The sequence below is a fragment of the Chaetodon trifascialis genome, chromosome 11, assembly GCF_039877785.1.
Source record: "Chaetodon trifascialis isolate fChaTrf1 chromosome 11, fChaTrf1.hap1, whole genome shotgun sequence".
Taxonomy (NCBI): domain Eukaryota; kingdom Metazoa; phylum Chordata; class Actinopteri; order Chaetodontiformes; family Chaetodontidae; genus Chaetodon; species Chaetodon trifascialis.
This window is the reverse complement of record NC_092066.1, coordinates 24,016,422-24,031,631: the sequence shown is the minus strand read 5'-3', so window position 1 is coordinate 24,031,631 and position 15,210 is coordinate 24,016,422. Positions and strand designations below refer to the sequence as shown.

Sequence of the window (15,210 nt, the reverse complement as noted above, 5' to 3'; positions counted from 1 at the left end):
AAAAAAAGTATATTTCAATTTCTTTTCTTTTTCTTTTTCTTTTGTGATTTCCTGCCTCTTTGGAGCTAAAACAACAACTTGCAATTTAGAAATTTTGAAAAAAAAAATAAAAAAATTTGTAGTTCAGATTTTACAGCATGTCCACTGTAGTGGCCAACAGAACACTTTTACCATAACACAATGAAATCATAATAGGCTGACAAGAATGTCAATGCATTTTTTTAAATGAAACTGAACATTTGGCCTGTATCTTTTGTTGAACCACTGAGCAAAACTGACATGATTAAACATTCATAACGTGACTATTATTTTTCCTAACAAAAATTTGAACTGAACTCTGACTCCAATTTATGATTCCTGACATGTTCTTAAACAAGAAAATATATGATGACCAAAAAAAACATTATCTTAACAATATTTGACTTATCTTTTCTCTTTTCCTGGCATTTGCGTTTTGCTGCAGTCTCCATTTTGTCTCAGCGTCAAAACAAAGTTCCCCTCATCCCACCCAAACACGTGAGATATCATTGGAAAGGCCAGGATGTCCTCTATGGAGCACACCAGGACTTAGTAGGGTAGCTCAAATGACTCAAAAGATATAGACCAAAACCAAATGTCCACTGCAGAGGACATAAATGAATAGGCTGGGTCTCAGGAGAATATGCTGCTGCAGCCCTGTGGTTGCTTTCTCAGAGACAGAAACTGCATGCCAAGTCGCTGTTTGTTTGTTTTTTGTTTTTTCATAGAAAAGCAGGGAACAAATTGACGTCCAACGTGCACCTACCACACGTCTTAGTCGAATGACCGAAGTGTTTTGAACTTTTCAGAAACAGCCAAAAGAGTCAGGGCACCTGATTGTGATGAGTTGGTCAGCTTTGCAGGATGCCAGTTAACATCTTTTGAGTCAATGTGATTTTCTGCAACAACCACTGAAGGTGAGCTAACGCTAAGGGCACCTGACTGTGGGATTATGCCTTGTCCGTACCCTCAGATAGGTTGCCGTGTCCAGGACTTAGTCGCCTGTCAACGGCACCTTCAATTCATACTTACCTGGCAGGGGAGATACCATGATCAACAAGGTGGTTCACCCATGGCGAGGCGCATCCATTGCACTAAGGGATGTGCTGACCTGTGCGAATTCCCCACATGTGGGAATCTCGACTGCATAATTTGTGGTAGTGGGGGACTGCGTACGCGCTCTCCCCTCGTCATAGTGTTGAAGATAAACAAAACGGTCGTCTGCCGTGACTGCAAGGCCTGTGGCTGCTTTCTCAGGGACAGAAACCGCATGCCAAGTCGGTGTTTGTTATTTTTTCCTACAATAGAGAGAAAGAACTTTACGTCCAACGTGCGCGTGCCACACGTCTTAGTCAAATGACAGAAGTGTTTTGAACTTTTCAGAAACAGACCAAAGAGTCAGGACACCTGACTGTGATGAGTTGGTCAGCTTTGCAGGATGCCAACTAGAGAGGGTTTTGTGTCCCACAAGAAATTGTTATGAAATCTATCTGAATGATTATATTCTAAAAGATAAGTCAAGAAAAGTCAAGAAAAGAAAAAAGAAAAGAAAAGAAAAGAAAGCTTTTGCAGTGGAGAGTTCCAAACACCCCTTTGTTTGATGATGTATGACCTGTTTTAGCTGAAATAACAATTATGGAAAGATTGGTATTTAATGGTATTTAAATGGGAAAGCTGAATCTTAAATGTAATCGTGTGTAAGTAATTTGTGTACTTTGACGTTACCCCTGCAATGGACTTAATAAACGTCACAAAATGGAAAAATTGAAATTGACTTCTGTGGAAAGGAACACCAATGACTTGCACCTATTTTTGGATGGCTCTGCCACTTGGCTGAGCCTCGTGCATTTGTGAATATCAACAGCGCCGTCGCTCACACAGACACACACAAGACGGCCAGGGCTGAGCCAGGGAGCGCTTGGGTGGAGGTGCTCAGCGCCTGCCCTACTTATGCGCAAGTCAAACGCTTGCACCACGACGTGTGCGCACTGTTCCAGGGGGTGGCCTGGGCCAGCAAACCGCTGAACCTCATCGCTTCTCGGCCTTTTGGCTAAGATCAAGTGTAGTATCTGTTCTTATCAGTTTAATATCTGATATGTCCTCTATACGGGGACAACATATTAAATGGATTTTTAGCGCTGGGAGCTGAAAAAGGGGCTTGCTCCGTTCACTCCATGCATCGACCCGGTATTGCAGTGCCGCTGGGAACGGTGCACCTTCCTTCAGCCTTGTGCAAAATCAAAATCAAAACTTGACGCAGAGCGAGAGCTCCGTCGCTCGTCTTGACAGCCGATCAAGAAGCCAGGCTCAGCGTGGAGGGCGCTCGTTGCGTTGCAAGTCGACCTGCAGGAGATCAATCTGTTGGCTGTTGACTGGGAACCCCGGCAGTCTCCTGCTCTCCGATCACTGCGTGTCAGCCATTACGGCTGCGGGGAAGGGGGAAGGAGCAAAGGCAATCGACGGCGGGATGAGGCCTGATAAAAATGCAGCCAGAGGTTGCGGTCGGGACAGTGCAACAAGGAGCGAGGCCTACCATGAGCGAAGTGACTGGGACGACACCAGGTCTTGGCTGCCGTACAGGGGAGGGCCGTACTTACTCAGGTTTCTCTTCATATCGCACAAGTCTTTCGCCTTTTACTAAAGACTTCCGTGGAAAGGAACACCAATGAGTTGCACCTATTTTTGGACGGCTCTGCCTCTAGGCTGAGCCTCGTGCTTTTGTGAATATCAGCATCGCCGTCGGTCACACACACAAAACGCTCAGGGAGAAAAAAAGTATATTTCAATTTCTTTTATTTTTCTTTTTCTCTTGTGATTTCCTGCCTCTTTGGAGCTAAAACAACAACTCGCAATTTAGAAATTTTGAAAAAAAAAATAAAAAAATTTGTAGTTCAGATTTTACAGCATGTCCACTGTAGTGGCCAACAGAACACTTTTACCATAACACAATGAAATCATAATAGGCTGACAAGAATGTCAATGCATTTTTTTAAATGAAACTGAACATTTGGCCTGTATCTTTTGTTGAACCACTGAGCAAAACTGACATGATTAAACATTCATAACGTGACTATTATTTTTCCTAACAAAAATTTGAACTGAACTCTGACTCCAATTTATGATTCCTGACATGTTCTTAAACAAGAAAATATATGATGACCAAAAAAACATTATCTTAACAATATTTGACTTATCTTTTCTCTTTTCCTGGCATTTGCGTTTTGCTGCAGTCTCCATTTTGTCTCAGCGTCAAAACAAAGTTCCCCTCATCCCACCCAAACACGTGAGATATCATTGGAAAGGCCAGGATGTCCTCTATGGAGCACACCAGGACTTAGTAGGGTAGCTCAAATGACTCAAAAGATATAGACCAAAACCAAATGTCCACTGCAGAGGACATAAATGAATAGGCTGGGTCTCAGGAGAATATGCTGCTGCAGCCCTGTGGTTGCTTTCTCAGAGACAGAAACTGCATGCCAAGTCGCTGTTTGTTTGTTTTTTGTTTTTTCATAGAAAAGCAGGGAACAAATTGACGTCCAACGTGCACCTACCACACGTCTTAGTCGAATGACCGAAGTGTTTTGAACTTTTCAGAAACAGCCAAAAGAGTCAGGGCACCTGATTGTGATGAGTTGGTCAGCTTTGCAGGATGCCAGTTAACATCTTTTGAGTCAATGTGATTTTCTGCAACAACCACTGAAGGTGAGCTAACGCTAAGGGCACCTGACTGTGGGATTATGCCTTGTCCGTACCCTCAGATAGGTTGCCGTGTCCAGGACTTAGTCGCCTGTCAACGGCACCTTCAATTCATACTTACCTGGCAGGGGAGATACCATGATCAACAAGGTGGTTCACCCATGGCGAGGCGCATCCATTGCACTAAGGGATGTGCTGACCTGTGCGAATTCCCCACATGTGGGAATCTCGACTGCATAATTTGTGGTAGTGGGGGACTGCGTACGCGCTCTCCCCTCGTCATAGTGCTGAAGATAAACAAAACGGTCGTCTGCCGTGACTGCAAGGCCTGTGGCTGCTTTCTCAGGGACAGAAACCGCATGCCAAGTCGCTGTTTGTTATTTTTTCCTACAATAGAGAGAAAGAACTTTACGTCCAACGTGCGCGTGCCACACGTCTTAGTCAAATGACAGAAGTGTTTTGAACTTTTCAGAAACAGACCAAAGAGTCAGGACACCTGACTGTGATGAGTTGGTCAGCTTTGCAGGATGCCAACTAGAGAGGGTTTTGTGTCCCACAAGAAATTGTTATGAAATCTATCTGAATGATTATATTCTAAAAGATAAGTCAAGAAAAGTCAAGAAAAGAAAAAAGAAAAGAAAAGAAAAGAAAGCTTTTGCAGTGGAGAGTTCCAAACACCCCTTTGTTTGATGATGTATGACCTGTTTTAGCTGAAATAACAATTATGGAAAGATTGGTATTTAATGGTATTTAAATGGGAAAGCTGAATCTTAAATGTAATCGTGTGTAAGTAATTTGTGTACTTTGACGTTACCCCTGCAATGGACTTAATAAACGTCACAAAATGGAAAAATTGAAATTGACTTCTGTGGAAAGGAACACCAATGACTTGCACCTATTTTTGGATGGCTCTGCCACTTGGCTGAGCCTTGTGCATTTGTGAATATCAACAGCGCCGTCGCTCACACAGACACACACAAGACGGCCAGGGCTGAGCCAGGGAGCGCTTGGGTGGAGGTGCTCAGCGCCTGCCCTACTTATGCGCAAGTCAAACGCTTGCACCACGACGTGTGCGCACTGTTCCAGGGGGTGGCCTGGGCCAGCAAACTGCTGAACCTCATCGCTTCTCGGCCTTTTGGCTAAGATCAAGTGTAGTATCTGTTCTTATCAGTTTAATATCTGATATGTCCTCTATACGGGGACAACATATTAAATGGATTTTTAGCGCTGGGAGCTGAAAAAGGGGCTTGCTCCGTTCACTCCATGCATCGACCCGGTATTGCAGTGCCGCTGGGAACGGTGCACCTTCCTTCAGCCTTGTGCAAAATCAAAACTTGACGCAGAGCGAGAGCTCCGTCGCTCGTCTTGACAGCCGATCAAGAAGCCAGGCTCAGCGTGGAGGGCGCTCGTTGCGTTGCAAGTCGACCTGCAGGAGATCAATCTGTTGGCTGTTGACTGGGAACCCCGGCAGTCTCCTGCTCTCCGATCACTGCGTGTCAGCCATTACGGCTGCGGGGGAAGGGGGAAGGAGCAAAGGCAATCGACGGCGGGATGAGGCCTGATAAAAATGCAGCCAGAGGTTGCGGTCGGGACAGTGCAACAAGGAGCGAGGCCTACCATGAGCGAAGTGACTGGGACGACACCAGGTCTTGGCTGCCGTACAGGGGAGGGCCGTACTTACTCAGGTTTCTCTTCATATCGCACAAGTCTTTCGCCTTTTACTAAAGACTTCCGTGGAAAGGAACACCAATGAGTTGCACCTATTTTTGGACGGCTCTGCCTCTAGGCTGAGCCTCGTGCTTTTGTGAATATCAGCATCGCCGACGGTCACACACACAAAACGCTCAGGGAGAAAAAAAGTATATTTCAATTTCTTTTATTTTTCTTTTTCTTTTGTGATTTCCTGCCTCTTTGGAGCTAAAACAACAACTTGCAATTTAGAAATTTTGAAAAAAAAAATAAAAAAATTTGTAGTTCAGATTTTACAGCATGTCCACTGTAGTGGCCAACAGAACACTTTTACCATAACACAATGAAATCATAATAGGCTGACAAGAATGTCAATGCATTTTTTTAAATGAAACTGAACATTTGGCCTGTATCTTTTGTTGAACCACTGAGCAAAACTGACATGATTAAACATTCATAACGTGACTATTATTTTTCCTAACAAAAATTTGAACTGAACTCTGACTCCAATTTATGATTCCTGACATGATCTTAAACAAGAAAATATATGATGACCAAAAAAACATTATCTTAACAATATTTGACTTATCTTTTCTCTTTTCCTGGCATTTGCGTTTTGCTGCAGTCTCCATTTTGTCTCAGCGTCAAAACAAAGTTCCCCTCATCCCACCCAAACACGTGAGATATCATTGGAAAGGCCAGGATGTCCTCTATGGAGCACACCAGGACTTAGTAGGGTAGCTCAAATGACTCAAAAGATATAGACCAAAACCAAATGTCCACTGCAGAGGACATAAATGAATAGGCTGGGTCTCAGGAGAATATGCTGCTGCAGCCCTGTGGTTGCTTTCTCAGAGACAGAAACTGCATGCCAAGTCGCTGTTTGTTTGTTTTTTGTTTTTTCATAGAAAAGCAGGGAACAAATTGACGTCCAACGTGCACCTACCACACGTCTTAGTCGAATGACCGAAGTGTTTTGAACTTTTCAGAAACAGCCAAAAGAGTCAGGGCACCTGATTGTGATGAGTTGGTCAGCTTTGCAGGATGCCAGTTAACATCTTTTGAGTCAATGTGATTTTCTGCAACAACCACTGAAGGTGAGCTAACGCTAAGGGCACCTGACTGTGGGATTATGCCTTGTCCGTACCCTCAGATAGGTTGCCGTGTCCAGGACTTAGTCGCCTGTCAACGGCACCTTCAATTCATACTTACCTGGCAGGGGAGATACCATGATCAACAAGGTGGCTCACCCATGGCGAGGCGCATCCATTGCACTAAGGGATGTGCTGACCTGTGCGAATTCCCCACATGTGGGAATCTCGACTGCATAATTTGTGGTAGTGGGGGACTGCGTACGCGCTCTCCCCTCGTCATAGTGTTGAAGATAAACAAAACGGTCGTCTGCCGTGACTGCAAGGCCTGTGGCTGCTTTCTCAGGGACAGAAACCGCATGCCAAGTCGGTGTTTGTTATTTTTTCCTACAATAGAGAGAAAGAACTTTACGTCCAACGTGCGCGTGCCACACGTCTTAGTCAAATGACAGAAGTGTTTTGAACTTTTCAGAAACAGACCAAAGAGTCAGGACACCTGACTGTGATGAGTTGGTCAGCTTTGCAGGATGCCAACTAGAGAGGGTTTTGTGTCCCACAAGAAATTGTTATGAAATCTATCTGAATGATTATATTCTAAAAGATAAGTCAAGAAAAGTCAAGAAAAGAAAAAAGAAAAGAAAAGAAAAGAAAAGAAAAGAAAAGAAAAGAAAAGAAAAGAAAGCTTTTGCAGTGGAGAGTTCCAAACACCCCTTTGTTTGATGATGTATGACCTGTTTTAGCTGAAATAACAATTATGGAAAGATTGGTATTTAATGGTATTTAAATGGGAAAGCTGAATCTTAAATGTAATCGTGTGTAAGTAATTTGTGTACTTTGACGTTACCCCTGCAATGGACTTAATAAACGTCACAAAATGGAAAAATTGAAATTGACTTCTGTGGAAAGGAACACCAATGACTTGCACCTATTTTTGGATGGCTCTGCCACTTGGCTGAGCCTCGTGCATTTGTGAATATCAACAGCGCCGTCGCTGACACAGACACACACAAGACGGCCAGGGCTGAGCCAGGGAGCGCTTGGGTGGAGGTGCTCAGCGCCTGCCCTACTTATGCGCAAGTCAAACGCTTGCACCACGACGTGTGCGCACTGTTCCAGGGGGTGGCCTGGGCCAGCAAACCGCTGAACCTCATCGCTTCTCGGCCTTTTGGCTAAGATCAAGTGTAGTATCTGTTCTTATCAGTTTAATATCTGATATGTCCTCTATACGGGGACAACATATTAAATGGATTTTTAGCGCTGGGAGCTGAAAAAGGGGCTTGCTCCGTTCACTCCATGCATCGACCCGGTATTGCAGTGCTGCTGGGAACGGTGCACCTTCCTTCAGCCTTGTGCAAAATCAAAATCAAAACTTGACGCAGAGCGAGAGCTCCGTCGCTCGTCTTGACAGCCGATCAAGAAGCCAGGCTCAGCGTGGAGGGCGCTCGTTGCGTTGCAAGTCGACCTGCAGGAGATCAATCTGTTGGCTGTTGACTGGGAACCCCGGCAGTCTCCTGCTCTCCGATCACTGCGTGTCAGCCATTACGGCTGCGGGGGAAGGGGGAAGGAGCAAAGGCAATCGACGGCGGGATGAGGCCTGATAAAAATGCAGCCAGAGGTTGCGGTCGGGACAGTGCAACAAGGAGTGAGGCCTACCATGAGCGAAGTGACTGGGACGACACCAGGTCTTGGCTGCCGTACAGGGGAGGGCCGTACTTACTCAGGTTTCTCTTCATATCGCACAAGTCTTTCGCCTTTTACTAAAGACTTCCGTGGAAAGGAACACCAATGAGTTGCACCTATTTTTGGACGGCTCTGCCTCTTGGCTGAGCCTCGTGCTTTTGTGAATATCAGCATCGCCGACGGTCACACACACAAAACGCTCAGGGAGAAAAAAAGTATATTTCAATTTCTTTTATTTTTCTTTTTCTTTTGTGATTTCCTGCCTCTTTGGAGCTAAAACAACAACTCGCAATTTAGAAATTTTGAAAAAAAAAATAAAAAAATTTGTAGTTCAGATTTTACAGCATGTCCACTGTAGTGGCCAACAGAACACTTTTACCATAACACAATGAAATCATAATAGGCTGACAAGAATGTCAATGCATTTTTTTAAATGAAACTGAACATTTGGCCTGTATCTTTTGTTGAACCACTGAGCAAAACTGACATGATTAAACATTCATAACGTGACTATTATTTTTCCTAACAAAAATTTGAACTGAACTCTGACTCCAATTTATGATTCCTGACATGTTCTTAAACAAGAAAATATATGATGACCAAAAAAACATTATCTTAACAATATTTGACTTATCTTTTCTCTTTTCCTGGCATTTGCGTTTTGCTGCAGTCTCCATTTTGTCTCAGCGTCAAAACAAAGTTCCCCTCATCCCACCCAAACACGTGAGATATCATTGGAAAGGCCAGGATGTCCTCTATGGAGCACACCAGGACTTAGTAGGGTAGCTCAAATGACTCAAAAGATATAGACCAAAACCAAATGTCCACTGCAGAGGACATAAATGAATAGGCTGGGTCTCAGGAGAATATGCTGCTGCAGCCCTGTGGTTGCTTTCTCAGAGACAGAAACTGCATGCCAAGTCGCTGTTTGTTTGTTTTTTGTTTTTTCATAGAAAAGCAGGGAACAAATTGACGTCCAACGTGCACCTACCACACGTCTTAGTCGAATGACCAAAGTGTTTTGAACTTTTCAGAAACAGCCAAAAGAGTCAGGGCACCTGATTGTGATGAGTTGGTCAGCTTTGCAGGATGCCAGTTAACATCTTTTGAGTCAATGTGATTTTCTGCAACAACCACTGAAGGTGAGCTAATGCTAAGCGCACCTGACTGTGGGATTATGCCTTGTCCGTACCCTCAGATAGGTTGCCGTGTCCAGGACTTAGTCGCCTGTCAACGGCACCTTCAATTCATACTTACCTGGCAGGGGAGATACCATGATCAACAAGGTGGTTCACCCATGGCGAGGTGCATCCATTGCACTAAGGGATGTGCTGACCTGTGCGAATTCCCCACATGTGGGAATCTCGACTGCATAATTTGTGGTAGTGGGGGACTGCGTACGCGCTCTCCCCTCGTCATAGTGTTGAAGATAAACAAAACGGTCGTCTGCCGTGACTGCAAGGCCTGTGGCTGCTTTCTCAGGGACAGAAACCGCATGCCAAGTCGCTGTTTGTTATTTTTTCCTACAATAGAGAGAAAGAACTTTACGTCCAACGTGCGCGTGCCACACGTCTTAGTCAAATGACAGAAGTGTTTTGAACTTTTCAGAAACAGACCAAAGAGTCAGGACACCTGACTGTGATGAGTTGGTCAGCTTTGCAGGATGCCAACTAGAGAGGGTTTTGTGTCCCACAAGAAATTGTTATGAAATCTATCTGAATGATTATATTCTAAAAGATAAGTCAAGAAAAGTCAAGAAAAGAAAAAAGAAAAGAAAAGAAAAGAAAAGAAAAGAAAAGAAAAGAAAAGAAAAGAAAAGAAAGCTTTTGCAGTGGAGAGTTCCAAACACCCCTTTGTTTGATGATGTATGACCTGTTTTAGCTGAAATAACAATTATGGAAAGATTGGTATTTAATGGTATTTAAATGGGAAAGCTGAATCTTAAATGTAATCGTGTGTAAGTAATTTGTGTACTTTGACGTTACCCCTGCAATGGACTTAATAAACGTCACAAAATGGAAAAATTGAAATTGACTTCTGTGGAAAGGAACACCAATGACTTGCACCTATTTTTGGATGGCTCTGCCACTTGGCTGAGCCTCGTGCATTTGTGAATATCAACAGCGCCGTCGCTCACACAGACACACACAAGACGGCCAGGGCTGAGCCAGGGAGCGCTTGGGTGGAGGTGCTCAGCGCCTGCCCTACTTATGCGCAAGTCAAACGCTTGCACCACGACGTGTGCGCACTGTTCCAGGGGGTGGCCTGGGCCAGCAAACCGCTGAACCTCATCGCTTCTCGGCCTTTTGGCTAAGATCAAGTGTAGTATCTGTTCTTATCAGTTTAATATCTGATATGTCCTCTATACGGGGACAACATATTAAATGGATTTTTAGCGCTGGGAGCTGAAAAAGGGGCTTGCTCCGTTCACTCCATGCATCGACCCGGTATTGCAGTGCCGCTGGGAACGGTGCACCTTCCTTCAGCCTTGTGCAAAATCAAAATCAAAACTTGACGCAGAGCGAGAGCTCCGTCGCTCGTCTTGACAGCCGATCAAGAAGCCAGGCTCAGCGTGGAGGGCGCTCGTTGCGTTGCAAGTCGACCTGCAGGAGATCAATCTGTTGGCTGTTGACTGGGAACCCCGGCAGTCTCCTGCTCTCCGATCACTGCGTGTCAGCCATTACGGCTGCGGGGGAAGGGGGAAGGAGCAAAGGCAATCGACGGCGGGATGAGGCCTGATAAAAATGCAGCCAGAGGTTGCGGTCGGGACAGTGCAACAAGGAGCGAGGCCTACCATGAGCGAAGTGACTGGGACGACACCAGGTCTTGGCTGCCGTACAGGGGAGGGCCGTACTTACTCAGGTTTCTCTTCATATCGCACAAGTCTTTCGCCTTTTACTAAAGACTTCCGTGGAAAGGAACACCAATGAGTTGCACCTATTTTTGGACGGCTCTGCCTCTTGGCTGAGCCTCGTGCTTTTGTGAATATCAGCATCGCCGACGGTCACACACACAAAACGCTCAGGGAGAAAAAAAGTATATTTCAATTTCTTTTATTTTTCTTTTTCTTTTGTGATTTCCTGCCTCTTTGGAGCTAAAACAACAACTTGCAATTTAGAAATTTTGAAAAAAAAAAAAAAAAAATTTGTAGTTCAGATTTTACAGCATGTCCACTGTAGTGGCCAACAGAACACTTTTACCATAACACAATGAAATCATAATAGGCTGACAAGAATGTCAATGCATTTTTTTAAATGAAACTGAACATTTGGCCTGTATCTTTTGTTGAACCACTGAGCAAAACTGACATGATTAAACATTCATAACGTGACTATTATTTTTCCTAACAAAAATTTGAACTGAACTCTGACTCCAATTTATGATTCCTGACATGTTCTTAAACAAGAAAATATATGATGACCAAAAAAACATTATCTTAACAATATTTGACTTATCTTTTCTCTTTTCCTGGCATTTGCGTTTTGCTGCAGTCTCCATTTTGTCTCAGCGTCAAAACAAAGTTCCCCTCATCCCACCCAAACACGTGAGATATCATTGGAAAGGCCAGGATGTCCTCTATGGAGCACACCAGGACTTAGTAGGGTAGCTCAAATGACTCAAAAGATATAGACCAAAACCAAATGTCCACTGCAGAGGACATAAATGAATAGGCTGGGTCTCAGGAGAATATGCTGCTGCAGCCCTGTGGTTGCTTTCTCAGAGACAGAAACTGCATGCCAAGTTGCTGTTTGTTTGTTTTTTGTTTTTTCATAGAAAAGCAGGGAACAAATTGACGTCCAACGTGCACCTACCACACGTCTTAGTCGAATGACCAAAGTGTTTTGAACTTTTCAGAAACAGCCAAAAGAGTCAGGGCACCTGATTGTGATGAGTTGGTCAGCTTTGCAGGATGCCAGTTAACATCTTTTGAGTCAATGTGATTTTCTGCAACAACCACTGAAGGTGAGCTAACGCTAAGGGCACCTGACTGTGGGATTATGCCTTGTCCGTACCCTCAGATAGGTTGCCGTGTCCAGGACTTAGTCGCCTGTCAACGGCACCTTCAATTCATACTTACCTGGCAGGGGAGATACCATGATCAACAAGGTGGTTCACCCATGGCGAGGCGCATCCATTGCACTAAGGGATGTGCTGACCTGTGCGAATTCCCCACATGTGGGAATCTCGACTGCATAATTTGTGGTAGTGGGGGACTGCGTACGCGCTCTCCCCTCGTCATAGTGTTGAAGATAAACAAAACGGTCGTCTGCCGTGACTGCAAGGCCTGTGGCTGCTTTCTCAGGGACAGAAACCGCATGCCAAGTCGCTGTTTGTTATTTTTTCCTACAATAGAGAGAAAGAACTTTACGTCCAACGTGCGCGTGCCACACGTCTTAGTCAAATGACAGAAGTGTTTTGAACTTTTCAGAAACAGACCAAAGAGTCAGGACACCTGACTGTGATGAGTTGGTCAGCTTTGCAGGATGCCAACTAGAGAGGGTTTTGTGTCCCACAAGAAATTATTATGAAATCTATCTGAATGATTATATTCTAAAAGATAAGTCAAGAAAAGTCAAGAAAAGAAAAAAGAAAAGAAAAGAAAAGAAAGCTTTTGCAGTGGAGAGTTCCAAACACCCCTTTGTTTGATGATGTATGACCTGTTTTAGCTGAAATAACAATTATGGAAAGATTGGTATTTAATGGTATTTAAATGGGAAAGCTGAATCTTAAATGTAATCGTGTGTAAGTAATTTGTGTACTTTGACGTTACCCCTGCAATGGACTTAATAAACGTCACAAAATGGAAAAATTGAAATTGACTTCTGTGGAAAGGAACACCAATGACTTGCACCTATTTTTGGATGGCTCTGCCACTTGGCTGAGCCTCGTGCATTTGTGAATATCAACAGCGCCGTCGCTCACACAGACACACACAAGACGGCCAGGGCTGAGCCAGGGAGCGCTTGGGTGGAGGTGCTCAGCGCCTGCCCTACTTATGCGCAAGTCAAACGCTTGCACCACGACGTGTGCGCACTGTTCCAGGGGGTGGCCTGGGCCAGCAAACCGCTGAACCTCATCGCTTCTCGGCCTTTTGGCTAAGATCAAGTGTAGTATCTGTTCTTATCAGTTTAATATCTGATATGTCCTCTATACGGGGACAACATATTAAATGGATTTTTAGCGCTGGGAGCTGAAAAAGGGGCTTGCTCCGTTCACTCCATGCATCGACCCGGTATTGCAGTGCCGCTGGGAACGGTGCACCTTTCTTCAGCCTTGTGCAAAATCAAAATCAAAACTTGACGCAGAGCGAGAGCTCCGTCGCTCGTCTTGACAGCCGATCAAGAAGCCAGGCTCAGCGTGGAGGGCGCTCGTTGCGTTGCAAGTCGACCTGCAGGAGATCAATCTGTTGGCTGTTGACTGGGAACCCCGGCAGTCTCCTGCTCTCCGATCACTGCGTGTCAGCCATTACGGCTGCGGGGGAAGGGGGAAGGAGCAAAGGCAATCGACGGCGGGATGAGGCCTGATAAAAATGCAGCCAGAGGTTGCGGTCGGGACAGTGCAACAAGGAGCGAGGCCTACCATGAGCGAAGTGACTGGGACGACACCAGGTCTTGGCTGCCGTACAGGGGAGGGCCGTACTTACTCAGGTTTCTCTTCATATCGCACAAGTCTTTCGCCTTTTACTAAAGACTTCCGTGGAAAGGAACACCAATGAGTTGCACCTATTTTTGGACGGCTCTGCCTCTTGGCTGAGCCTCGTGCTTTTGTGAATATCAGCATCGCCGACGGTCACACACACAAAACGCTCAGGGAGAAAAAAAGTATATTTCAATTTCTTTTATTTTTCTTTTTCTTTTGTGATTTCCTGCCTCTTTGGAGCTAAAACAACAACTTGCAATTTAGAAATTTTGAAAAAAAAAAAAAAAAAATTTGTAGTTCAGATTTTACAGCATGTCCACTGTAGTGGCCAACAGAACACTTTTACCATAACACAATGAAATCATAATAGGCTGACAAGAATGTCAATGCATTTTTTTAAATGAAACTGAACATTTGGCCTGTATCTTTTGTTGAACCACTGAGCAAAACTGACATGATTAAACATTCATAACGTGACTATTATTTTTCCTAACAAAAATTTGAACTGAACTCTGACTCCAATTTATGATTCCTGACATGTTCTTAAACAAGAAAATATATGATGACCAAAAAAACATTATCTTAACAATATTTGACTTATCTTTTCTCTTTTCCTGGCATTTGCGTTTTGCTGCAGTCTCCATTTTGTCTCAGCGTCAAAACAAAGTTCCCCTCATCCCACCCAAACACGTGAGATATCATTGGAAAGGCCAGGATGTCCTCTATGGAGCACACCAGGACTTAGTAGGGTAGCTCAAATGACTCAAAAGATATAGACCAAAACCAAATGTCCACTGCAGAGGACATAAATGAATAGGCTGGGTCTCAGGAGAATATGCTGCTGCAGCCCTGTGGTTGCTTTCTCAGAGACAGAAACTGCATGCCAAGTTGCTGTTTGTTTGTTTTTTGTTTTTTCATAGAAAAGCAGGGAACAAATTGACGTCCAACGTGCACCTACCACACGTCTTAGTCGAATGACCGAAGTGTTTTGAACTTTTCAGAAACAGCCAAAAGAGTCAGGGCACCTGATTGTGATGAGTTGGTCAGCTTTGCAGGATGCCAGTTAACATCTTTTGAGTCAATGTGATTTTCTGCAACAACCACTGAAGGTGAGCTAACGCTAAGGGCACCTGACTGTGGGATTATGCCTTGTCCGTACCCTCAGATAGGTTGCCGTGTCCAGGACTTAGTCGCCTGTCAACGGCACCTTCAATTCATACTTACCTGGCAGGGGAGATACCATGATCAACAAGGTGGTTCACCCATGGCGAGGCGCATCCATTGCACTAAGGGATGTGCTGACCTGTGCGAATTCCCCACATGTGGGAATCTCGACTGCATAATTTGTGGTAGTGGGGGACTGCGTACGCGCTCTCCCCTCGTCATAGTGTTGAAG

At 44.6% G+C, this 15,210-nt stretch overlaps 16 non-coding genes across 16 annotated transcripts; all 16 read left to right on the top strand.

Annotated features, from left to right (window-relative positions):
• The first annotated feature begins 1,042 nt into the window (after nucleotides 1-1,042).
• LOC139339778 (U1 spliceosomal RNA) lies at nucleotides 1,043-1,207 on the top strand. Its single transcript, XR_011602905.1, has one exon. It is a non-coding gene; the product is annotated as a U1 spliceosomal RNA (small nuclear RNA).
• An 841-nt stretch (nucleotides 1,208-2,048) lies between these two features.
• Nucleotides 2,049-2,239, top strand: LOC139339596 (U2 spliceosomal RNA). Its single transcript, XR_011602731.1, has one exon. It is a non-coding gene; the product is annotated as a U2 spliceosomal RNA (small nuclear RNA).
• A 372-nt stretch (nucleotides 2,240-2,611) lies between these two features.
• LOC139339732 (U5 spliceosomal RNA) lies at nucleotides 2,612-2,727 on the top strand. Its single transcript, XR_011602861.1, has one exon. It is a non-coding gene; the product is annotated as a U5 spliceosomal RNA (small nuclear RNA).
• A 1,100-nt stretch (nucleotides 2,728-3,827) lies between these two features.
• On the top strand, nucleotides 3,828-3,992 carry LOC139339777 (U1 spliceosomal RNA). The gene has a single exon (XR_011602904.1). It is a non-coding gene; the product is annotated as a U1 spliceosomal RNA (small nuclear RNA).
• An 841-nt stretch (nucleotides 3,993-4,833) lies between these two features.
• LOC139339595 (U2 spliceosomal RNA) lies at nucleotides 4,834-5,024 on the top strand. The gene has a single exon (XR_011602730.1). It is a non-coding gene; the product is annotated as a U2 spliceosomal RNA (small nuclear RNA).
• Nucleotides 5,025-5,391: 367 nt separating this feature from the next.
• LOC139339731 (U5 spliceosomal RNA) lies at nucleotides 5,392-5,507 on the top strand. The gene has a single exon (XR_011602860.1). It is a non-coding gene; the product is annotated as a U5 spliceosomal RNA (small nuclear RNA).
• Nucleotides 5,508-6,607: 1,100 nt separating this feature from the next.
• LOC139339549 (U1 spliceosomal RNA) lies at nucleotides 6,608-6,772 on the top strand. Its single transcript, XR_011602687.1, has one exon. It is a non-coding gene; the product is annotated as a U1 spliceosomal RNA (small nuclear RNA).
• An 871-nt stretch (nucleotides 6,773-7,643) lies between these two features.
• On the top strand, nucleotides 7,644-7,834 carry LOC139339626 (U2 spliceosomal RNA). Its single transcript, XR_011602761.1, has one exon. It is a non-coding gene; the product is annotated as a U2 spliceosomal RNA (small nuclear RNA).
• A 373-nt stretch (nucleotides 7,835-8,207) lies between these two features.
• LOC139339693 (U5 spliceosomal RNA) lies at nucleotides 8,208-8,325 on the top strand. The gene has a single exon (XR_011602822.1). It is a non-coding gene; the product is annotated as a U5 spliceosomal RNA (small nuclear RNA).
• A 1,098-nt stretch (nucleotides 8,326-9,423) lies between these two features.
• Nucleotides 9,424-9,588, top strand: LOC139339537 (U1 spliceosomal RNA). The gene has a single exon (XR_011602675.1). It is a non-coding gene; the product is annotated as a U1 spliceosomal RNA (small nuclear RNA).
• An 876-nt stretch (nucleotides 9,589-10,464) lies between these two features.
• Nucleotides 10,465-10,655, top strand: LOC139339594 (U2 spliceosomal RNA). The gene has a single exon (XR_011602729.1). It is a non-coding gene; the product is annotated as a U2 spliceosomal RNA (small nuclear RNA).
• Nucleotides 10,656-11,028: 373 nt separating this feature from the next.
• On the top strand, nucleotides 11,029-11,146 carry LOC139339692 (U5 spliceosomal RNA). The gene has a single exon (XR_011602821.1). It is a non-coding gene; the product is annotated as a U5 spliceosomal RNA (small nuclear RNA).
• Nucleotides 11,147-12,244: 1,098 nt separating this feature from the next.
• On the top strand, nucleotides 12,245-12,409 carry LOC139339776 (U1 spliceosomal RNA). Its single transcript, XR_011602903.1, has one exon. It is a non-coding gene; the product is annotated as a U1 spliceosomal RNA (small nuclear RNA).
• Nucleotides 12,410-13,250: 841 nt separating this feature from the next.
• On the top strand, nucleotides 13,251-13,441 carry LOC139339570 (U2 spliceosomal RNA). The gene has a single exon (XR_011602706.1). It is a non-coding gene; the product is annotated as a U2 spliceosomal RNA (small nuclear RNA).
• Nucleotides 13,442-13,814: 373 nt separating this feature from the next.
• LOC139339690 (U5 spliceosomal RNA) lies at nucleotides 13,815-13,932 on the top strand. The gene has a single exon (XR_011602819.1). It is a non-coding gene; the product is annotated as a U5 spliceosomal RNA (small nuclear RNA).
• A 1,098-nt stretch (nucleotides 13,933-15,030) lies between these two features.
• Nucleotides 15,031-15,195, top strand: LOC139339775 (U1 spliceosomal RNA). The gene has a single exon (XR_011602902.1). It is a non-coding gene; the product is annotated as a U1 spliceosomal RNA (small nuclear RNA).
• Nucleotides 15,196-15,210: the final 15 nt, after the last annotated feature.